We start from the raw sequence: 9,928 nt of genomic DNA on the forward strand, positions 1-9,928 counted from the left end.
ATCAAACAACACACACACACACACACACACCAATATATCAAACAACACACACACACCAATATATCGGTAACACTCCATAATAAGGTGCCATAATAAATAGCAAACTAGTAATTACCTAACCCTTTGTTAATTGTTACTAAAATATCTATTTGGCACAAGTTAATAGTTTTTTCATCATTAATTAAATATTAGTTGTTTGCATAAAATCTGTATGTTAATGTTTTAACAAATCTATTAACTAATATTGTATTAATATATGTTAATAGTTAACTAAATATATTTTTGGCACTAATTAACAGTTATTTCTTACATCATTTAAATGTTAAATGTTTATTTATTATTATTTACAAACTATATGCTAATATAAAAGTTAATGACATATCATTATTTATCTTAGCTTTGTTGAGAATTTATGGAATTTATGGTTTATGGCTTTATGGTCTTGTGGGGTGCATACGGCACCCTACTGCCAGTGGTTGGTTGTGTGAGAGTTTGCGCTCCTCTTCTTCCACTTCATCCTTATTGGATACCTTTGTGGTTGGCTGTCCTGTAATTGGTGACTCTCTGTCTAGTCTTTGAAAGTAGTGTACTCTTTGCCTTTGGAAGTACTATTTGGTTGCTGCTTGGATTTGGTGAAATTCAGGGGAGGGGTGTAACAGAGTTAGAAATGTAGTTTAGTGTTTGTATGTGATTTTCGCTAGCCTGGCGGGCCATCCTATGAATTTGCCGCCGCTAGGGTGCGTCTAGATTTCTAGGCTAGATTTTCGCCGTAATTAAGCAGCTTTATTGATATTGGTGTTTTGGAGCCCCCTTTGGAGAAACGCTATACTGCAGTTCTGCTGCGTTTTGTCCTTGTATTGTTGCCATAGCCGATCAGAAGCGGTATGCTTTGCATTGGGTAGGTTGACTGTATAAAGCACTCCCCACTTTTGTAACTGTGAAATGTTGTTTAAGTTGAAAACTTTGTTATACCACCTGTATTATGTTACTTTACATGTATTTTTAAGATTTGGGTGCAATTCTAGCGACTTAGAGAACGTTTATTAATGTTTTCATTATGACCACGAGTTCATACACACTGAGTCTAACGTGACTAGCTAGCTGTAAACTCCGCTAGCGACTTTCCATGCATTCAGTGTAGTTAAGCAGTTTAGCTTAGTGTGCATGGAAAGTGCAATTCAGTCTAGCAGGAAATGAATGTACATTTAGTTTAGCATTATGTTTATGCATTACCTCCGTATGGTCTACGTCTGTGAGTGTTTAGTGAGTCTCAGAATATTAATAAACTGTCGTTCTGTGCACCTGAACATTCCATGTCTCCCTTGCTAGTAGGGCTGACAGTGATGGTATAGGAATGATGCATGTAATATAGCCCATTCAACTACTTGTTGTTTTGTTTTAACTTTTCCTAAAAGAATAAATGTGATAAGCCAGTTTTGGTCTCAGTCCCTTCACCGTCTGACTATAGGTATATATTACTAATATATTAATAAAGCTTAACCAACTTTATTATAAGGGTCCCCCATACTGATAGTTATATATTACTAATATATTAATTAAGCTTAACCAACTTTATTATAAGGGGCTCCACACTGATAGCTATATACTACTAATATATTAATTAAGCTTAACCAACTTTATTATAAGGGTCCCCCATACTGATAGTAATATATTACTAATATATTAATTAAGCTTAACCAACTTTATTATAAGGGACCCCACGCTTATAGCTATATACCACTAATATATTAATTAAGCTTAGCCAACTTTATTGCAAGCGGTTCCGGCGCTGACAACAGTGGCAACATGTCAAGGTAGCTCCATGTTTTTTTCTTGAATTTCCCCTTGGGGATCAATAAAGTATCTATCTATCTATTGTAAGGGTCTTATGGAGAGTGGTTCATATTGGGATAGGCAGAAAGACAGTTTAATAACAATTAGTTAAATAATAATATGTCATTAACTTTTCTATTAACATATACAGTAGTTTGCAATTAAACATTTACATGATGTAAGATATAACTGTTAATTAGTAATCACATATTAATGCAATATTAGTTAATAGATTTGCTAAAGCATTAACATACAGTTTTTATGCAAACAACTAATTTTTAATTAATGATGAAAAAACTATTAACTTGTACCAAATAGATATGTTAGTAACAATTAACAAAGGGTTAGGTAATTACTAGTTTGCTATTTATTATGGCACCTTATTATGGAGTGTTACCAATATATCAAACAACACACACACACCAATATATCAAACAACACACACACACACACACCAATATATCAAACAACACCCTGATACACATGCAGAACAATGGTCATGGAAATGATGAGTGTGTGAGCGTTTCTGTGTGTGTGTGTGTGTGACTGTTTCTGTGTCTATGTGAGAGAGAGAGAGAGAGAGAGAGAGAGTGTGTGTGAGTGTGTGTGTGTGAGTATGAGTGTGTGTGTGTGGGTATGTGCGTGTGTGTTTGAACACATCAAACCTTGACAGCAGTCTTGTTTTGATTTCTTTTCAGCGTTTGTTTATAATGAAAACAAATGTGTACGTGTGAGGATTTAATTTTAGCTGCTGAACCACAGATTCCTCTGGTTGGGTGGGACACACAAGCATAAAAACACACACACAAACGCACACACACAAACATACACACGCACACACACACACGCACACACACACACACACACACACGTGCCAATTATGATGACGGCAGAGGAAGAATAGAATTCCACAGAGACTGATCATCTCGTGCTTTGTGTTTTGTGGGAGTCACTGGTGGTGTGAGACCAAACCCCAACCCAGAACATCTGTGTGTGTGTGTGTGTGTGTGTGTGTGTGTGTGTGTGTGTGTGACCAATGCCCAACCCAGAACATCTGTGTGTGTGTGTGTGTGTGACCAAACCCCAATCCTAACCCAGAACATGTGTGTGTGTGTGTGACCAAACCCCAACCCAAAACATGTGTGTGTGTGTGTGTGACCAAACCCCAACACTAACCCAGAACATGTGTGTGTGTGTGTGTGTGTGTGTATGTGACCAACCCAGAACATGCACACACTCACACACACACACACACACACACACACACAGACCTGCCAACCTTGAAGAATTTGTTTGAGTAGCACCTCGAGCTGAGCACTCACACACACTGTATCTCATCCTCACATGAATTAGCGGGAGATTCACATGCTCAAGGAGCTTTCCAGAGAAGTTGGATGTCTGCTCGTTTTGCGTAGTAAAAGGTAAAAAATCGTAGCGGCATATTTTGATCTGAAGTGCGTGGTTGCTACGCAATATGCGTACAGGTTGGCAGGTCTGCAGACAGACACACACACACACTCACACACACACTGACCACACACACACACACACACACTGACCACACACACACACACACACACACACACACACACACACACACACATCTCTCTGGCTGGTCTCCCTAGGCAGCCACATTCAGCTGTTTGTTTGTTGGCACAATGCAAAATGGACAGGTAACAACCAAAGATTTTGACTTATTTTAATCTTTAAAAAAAAGCTAAAAGTAAGATTAGATTAGAATAGATTCAACTTTATTGTCATTGTGCAGAGTACAAGTACAAAGACAACTAAATGCAGTTTGTGTCTAACCAGAAGTGCAAAAGCAGAAAAGTGCAAAGTATAGGCAGGTGGTGCATAGACAGGACAAGAAATACAGTGCAGTGTAGACAGTATTATACAGTTGGTTAATATGTGCAGTGTATTAGCACCTTATAAGAGCAGAATAAATATGGCTATGTAGTATGAACAATGTATGAACAACATGTACAGATGTGTGCAATGTAGCAGTAACAATATAATAATAACCACTAAGTATACAGTTTTTACCAATTGCTAAAACACAATTTTGCAAACTAGGCTGGTTTTATCAAAATACTAAACTCAATTCACAAAACCACACACCCAAACTGCAAAATACCTTGTATATCCTGCAAAATGCCTAGAAATCTAGACGCACCCTAGCGGCAGCTAGTCTAGCAACTCTCTGTTGGCTTGTGAGCTCGAAAAATTAAACTTCTGAGCACTGCGAACGGTGAGTGCCCAGACCCTACATTTTAATGTGGGTCTGGCTCGTCAGGCTAGCAAAATGAAGCACTGCAACCAAACTACATAGCATTGTCAAAATCTAACTTTTGCACCAAATGGCACACACTTCATTCATATAACCAGATTTTTGTCTAACCAACTACACACTGTTGGGCATAATGAAAAGAACTCTCATCTTTAGTATGCTTTGCCATAGTACTAAAATAGTTAATTTACAGAAATATTTGCAGAAACACACACATGCTGTTGAAACATTTTATTTTTCACCAAACAAGTCAGTGCAACATATGCACAGCAAATATATTTATATTGGCCAATTAGCTCATGTAGTGTCATTTTGAATGGCAGTGTTTTAAAATGGCAAACATGTGACTATGTTTATGGCAGATGTAAATTAGTCTAAGGCTAACTGTGGTGCAACGTACATAAGGCTAACTCATGAGGCTAACTCTGGTGTGATGTGCATAAGGCTAACTCTGGTACAAAAGGCTAACTCTGGTGTGATGTACATAAGGCTAACTCATGAGGCTAACTCTGGTGTGATGTACATAAGGCTAACTCTGGTGTGATGTGCATAAGGCTAACTCTGGTGTGATGTGCATAAGGCTAACTCTGGTGCTACGTACATAAGGCTAACTCATGAGGCTAAATCTGGTGTGATGTACAATATTAGTTGGCTAGGCCTACTTTTACAACTTTTGTGTTGGCATGTAAATATCCTGTCCAAAACTAACATTGGCAGAATGATTACTCCTGGATTTGAACCAACAATCCTCAGAGCTCACTCATCTAACCAGTGCGCTACCACATTTCTTGTACATTATGAAATTGCAATAAGTTTTAACACTTAAAGTCTCGGTTGCTAGGTAACGATAAACAAACTCAAAGGTCGTAATTCTTGATTTCGCTTACAAACTGACGGTTTTATGCGTTCACTAAACAAAGATTATGGAAATTAAACACCACTTTTCCATCAAAAAGCTTGTTGTAAAAGGCATAACTTGTTAGATTTAAGAACTAGGTTCACTAGCTCTGTGTGTTATGAGTCCCATAGAACAAAACTGCCATCTACTGGATTAGAAAGTCTGTCAGCAGGAGAATTAGAGGTAGGCTATTTGTGGATCTGGGTGGCTCCTCTGCAGCAAAAATTGTCTCAAAAACATGTGTGCTGATCCACAAATGCGAAAACGAAAACTGCGTGTGCTGGTGATCCACAAATGCAATTTTCAGTTTTACAAATGTTATTTCATTTACAAATACACAAATACACAATTACAAATCTACAATTGTGAAAACTAATTTACAAGGTACAAATATGTTTTTTTTTACGTGTGGATTTGTGCGACTTTCATGTGAAGAACGTCTCAAAAACACTTAACTTTGGAAAGCAAAGAATGCGTGCTGGTGATCCACAAATGCAGAATCACATTTCACAAATGAAATTTTCGGTTTTACAAATGCCATTTTATTTACAAATATGATTTTTTTTATATATGTAGATATCAAAACACACATGCAAATCAAGAAATATTTGTGGATCCCCCTCTGCGCATATACAAATATTATTGAGACAAATTTAGCTCCATAGCTTTCCTTTCAGGGTGAATGAGAGGATGCTTAATTGCTTTTTACCCAGTGGTAATCGGGATGGTCGGGAGTTTTCCCGGCCGAGGTGCGGGCCGGCCAATAGAGCTTTAATCGCAGCCGTGAGTCGTTCATGAGAAATGCAGTTAGAGTTTTCCGCGAAAATCTCCGCGATCACACTTTGAATTTTGAGAAGTGGTGGTCTTTATGTTGAGAAGTCCAACCAATATTTATACCACTCGCTCACTGTCTATATGTCATTCATGGTTATCCTGCACACTCATCTCCCCCATGCTGATTAATTGTGTAGGCTAGCCTCAATTTTTTTTATCTCAATTCATTTTTGTCTCATTCAGGGGTTACAGAACTTTCATGGTCACAAATAAAATGTAAATTTAATTTCTTTGTTTGTTCTTAAATTAACACAGGCCTAGGCTAGAATGGAGCAAAGCCTCCTGGGAATGGGGAATGTGTTTCTGGTTTATCCAATGAACCGATTGCAAGTCAAGTCTATTTACAGAAATGTAGGGGGATAAATGAGCGGCCCCTTGTCTAATGGCATGACCCTACAAGCGATCAAGTTCGAGGAAAACTACAGGATTTTTGACAGTCGACGGATTTGCGTGGTTGCTTGCTGTTTTACATATGGATGGAAGGCAGAGAGAAAGGTTAGCGGAGCTAAAGCATTGAGGTTATTGCTAGGCAGAAACTACAGTAGCACAAGCTATGTTGATATGTAGCCTAGGTCTAGTCTATGACTAATTAATGGGCCACTCAGGCTGATAAATGGTTTGTGGAACTCGTTGGAACTGTCTATATGTAAGCCTATATAGGCCTACTTTAATCGTTCTCTACAAACCTATTCAAAGTGCCTGGTTTTTCAATTATTTAATTACCTGTGTTATTAGGTTGACATTGTATGCAGGCTAGGCCTTTTTTAAATTTATACAGGCAACTATTGGAGTGCTATGATACCCAGATATGTCCTTGCATGATGCTTCACATTTCTATCCACCCACAAAGCTGTTTTTATACTGCACTTAAATATCTAGTTCCTTACACATTTATTAAAAGTGCCTGGTTTGTGGTTGATTGGCTTGTTGTATTGCATTGGCACTAGTTCCTTTCTCCAAATGTAGCCTATACTGTACGTAGCCTATTAGTATTTTAAATTGACATATATTTTGTTTGTGCTGTTGATGTGTGTGCGTGGTTGGGGGGGGGGGGGGGGGTGCCGTCAGAATTTTCCCGGTGGATTTTAGTGCCCCACTCCGCCCCTGTTTTTACCTGACATTTTTTAAAGACAGATGCAATGATTAATGCATCCATGGCCAGGATATACTGTAATTATATAATATGACATGATTTGAAAAGTGACCTATAACAATATAGCCTGGGTGTTCCCATGCTGCCTTGCGCGCGATTTGATTCACGCTGCTAAGGCAGCCTGGAGACCATGGAGCAAATTTTCGCCTGAGATAGGAGACCAATCACAGAACAAGGGGGAAAGCAAGACGATGATGAGCTATGCACAGACACATTTGATAGACATCCGTGGCACCCAATAAACGGTCATTTTTTTCAAATACGAGAAAATGAACGCTTGGTTCCCAGACCACGTCTCATTGAGAAGTGGTGGCGCTAGCCAGGCTAATAACAATATGCAATACACTTTAATTTATTTAGTGCTAATAAAATGATTAAGCCTATTTGAAGAGAGAGATGTGACAATTATGTCAGTCATCGTGTGATAACGAAAATGTGACTAGGCCTAGACTAGGCTACTTGTTCTGAGCAAGTGTTGTTGTCAGGATCTGGCCCGGACCGTTGAGTTTGTGCCACCCTGGTGGCCATTTTGTGTATTGTCCTGTGTTTGTTTTTGCCTGTTCCCCATGTGCTTTGTGTTACCTGCCTGTCACCTGTCTTTGTCTCCGCCCCATCTCCTTATTTGGTCTGTGCTTCCTGTCTTGTTAGTTTTCCCTCCTTTTCTGCCTCCTCACCTGTTCCCTGTTTTGTCTCGTTTGGTTTCGTCCAGTCCTCTGTATTTCTGTTAATTGGTATGTGTATTTCTACCCTCCTGTTTCTCTGTTCCCTGTCGGCTCGTCTCTCTGTTATCCTGTCTGATTCATGTCTAAGTAGTTTGTAATTTTGTTCGTTAATAAAGTGTGTTTTCTGTCGGAAAGAGTCTTGCGCATGGGTCCTATATTCGTAACCCTGACAGTTGTCAGTGAACAGGCTGTTAAACTGTTGGCTAAGTTACAAACACTCATGAACAACTGATGCTAATTATCTGGGAAACATTCTCTAGCAGCAGTCACATTGTCATTGTTTGTGTCAAACAAGTTGTATTTTGTTGTAACATTAAAACATGACTTACTCTGTGCTGAAGCTGATGCTCGAACCTCCAGTAGTTTCCTCTGAAGATGAACAAACTTTTGTAGGCTAACAGATTCACGTGAACAATTCCAGGATATGCTTTTTTTTATTGGTTGTTGCATTAAGTCTTACCCAGATACTGATAGTGCTATTTTCTGATTGGCTATTGTGTAGCCCCTTTCGTTATTTTTGATTGGCTGATAAGTAGCGGCCTCAACTCCAGGGGAGACGCACTTGATTCCTGCCGGTTCCATAGTAAGAGCGGTGCGGCCAGAGACATTTCTGGCGCTGTGGAATATTAAATATATTATAAAGACGACCGATTATCCCGCCCTTCGGACTGAGCACTGCGAACGGTGAGTGCCCAGACCCTACATTTTAATGTGGGTCAGGCTAGCAAAATGAAGCACTGCAACCAAACTACATATAGCATTGTCAAAATCTAACTTTTGCACCAAATGGCACACACTTCATTCATATAACCAGATTTTTGTCTAACCAACTACACACTGTTGGGCATAATGAAAAGAACTCTCATCTTTAGTATGATTTGCCATAGTACTAAAATAGTTAATTTACAGAAATATTTGCAGAAACACACACATGCTGTTGAAACATTTTATTTTTCACCAAACAAGTCAGTGCAGCATATGCACAGCAGATATATTTATATTGGCCAATTAGCTCATGTAGTGTCATTTTGAATGGCAGTGTTTTAAAATGGCAAAGTATCTCCACTTCATCACCCGTGGCCTCGTCCTCACTTTAAGTCTCTACAGCCCCGAAAGCAGGCCCGTCGCTAGAAGGCAAGCAAACCAAGCAATTGCTTGGGGCCCCGAGCTGGCCAGGGGCCCCAAGACAACGACTGGTTAAAAATAAAATGCAACGACAAACTGTGAGCGCCCCTTTGATAGTCAATGCAGTAAAGTGCAACGACACTGTTACCGGCAATACCGGGATCCCCCTCAAGGGGGCCCCTCTCAGTATTCGCTGACAGCAGCCAGCCTGCCAGGTTTGTGGTCTCTGCTGCTGCCGCGAAAATATAAAACAGTCCGTCATGATGAAGCGGAGTTATGCGTCCGGAAGCCAGAAGAGAAAGGAATAGGATGACAAGAAAAAACAAGATAGTGGTAAGTGATAAATTACACTGGATAAAATAGCTCTACTTGTCTTGTACAAATGGTGTAATGTCGCAGCAGGAAGGCTACCCTAGCAAACAATGTTTATGTTAACTACCTGCCTGACGGCCCATGCTGCTTGTAACAAACTAGAACAGTTAGCAGCTAGCGCAACTTTTTTTTCCAAACGGACGGAATATGGTTACATACTGTAATATGTTTATTAACAGGATAAAAAAGACGCAGATCTGTTCCAGAATCACTGTTTATCGCATTTAATGACATAACATTGCTATAGCTTTGTAATAGGTTTTGACGAAAGTGGCATAGCTTCTCTGCTATACTAACTATTCGACCGTGATAATCTAGCCTACACGATAAATTCCGTGCATCAAAGCAGACTGGAACATTCATGTCTAGTAGTATTCATGCACGCCAGCTGTTTACTGTCTTTAAAGCATGAGGTGCGTCTGTCTAATTCTCAAACAGCAGAATGCTTAAATGCTATGTTAAGCTACAAGTAGGCCTAGGTCAATGTATAACATTAGCTTGGGATGTTTTTACAGTAAGCATTTACAGTAAGCATTGGTAGTTGTGAAAGCAGCTTGCATCCCTTCTGAATATCAAAATATGGAAATGCTAACATATCTTTTCTTTCTCCCTCAAGGTGCTTTGCTTAAATTTCTCAGCCCTCAGGCTCTTCCTAAGGATACCTCCACTGATGAAGATGGCCTGAAAGGTTAATCTTATGT

Source organism: Alosa pseudoharengus, unplaced genomic scaffold (genome assembly GCF_046254945.1).
Source record: "Alosa pseudoharengus isolate Yale_2024_CS ecotype anadromous, Long Island Sound unplaced genomic scaffold, YU_APseudo_1.1 YU_APseudo_1.1_scf_21, whole genome shotgun sequence".
NCBI classification, from domain to species: domain Eukaryota; kingdom Metazoa; phylum Chordata; class Actinopteri; order Clupeiformes; family Clupeidae; genus Alosa; species Alosa pseudoharengus.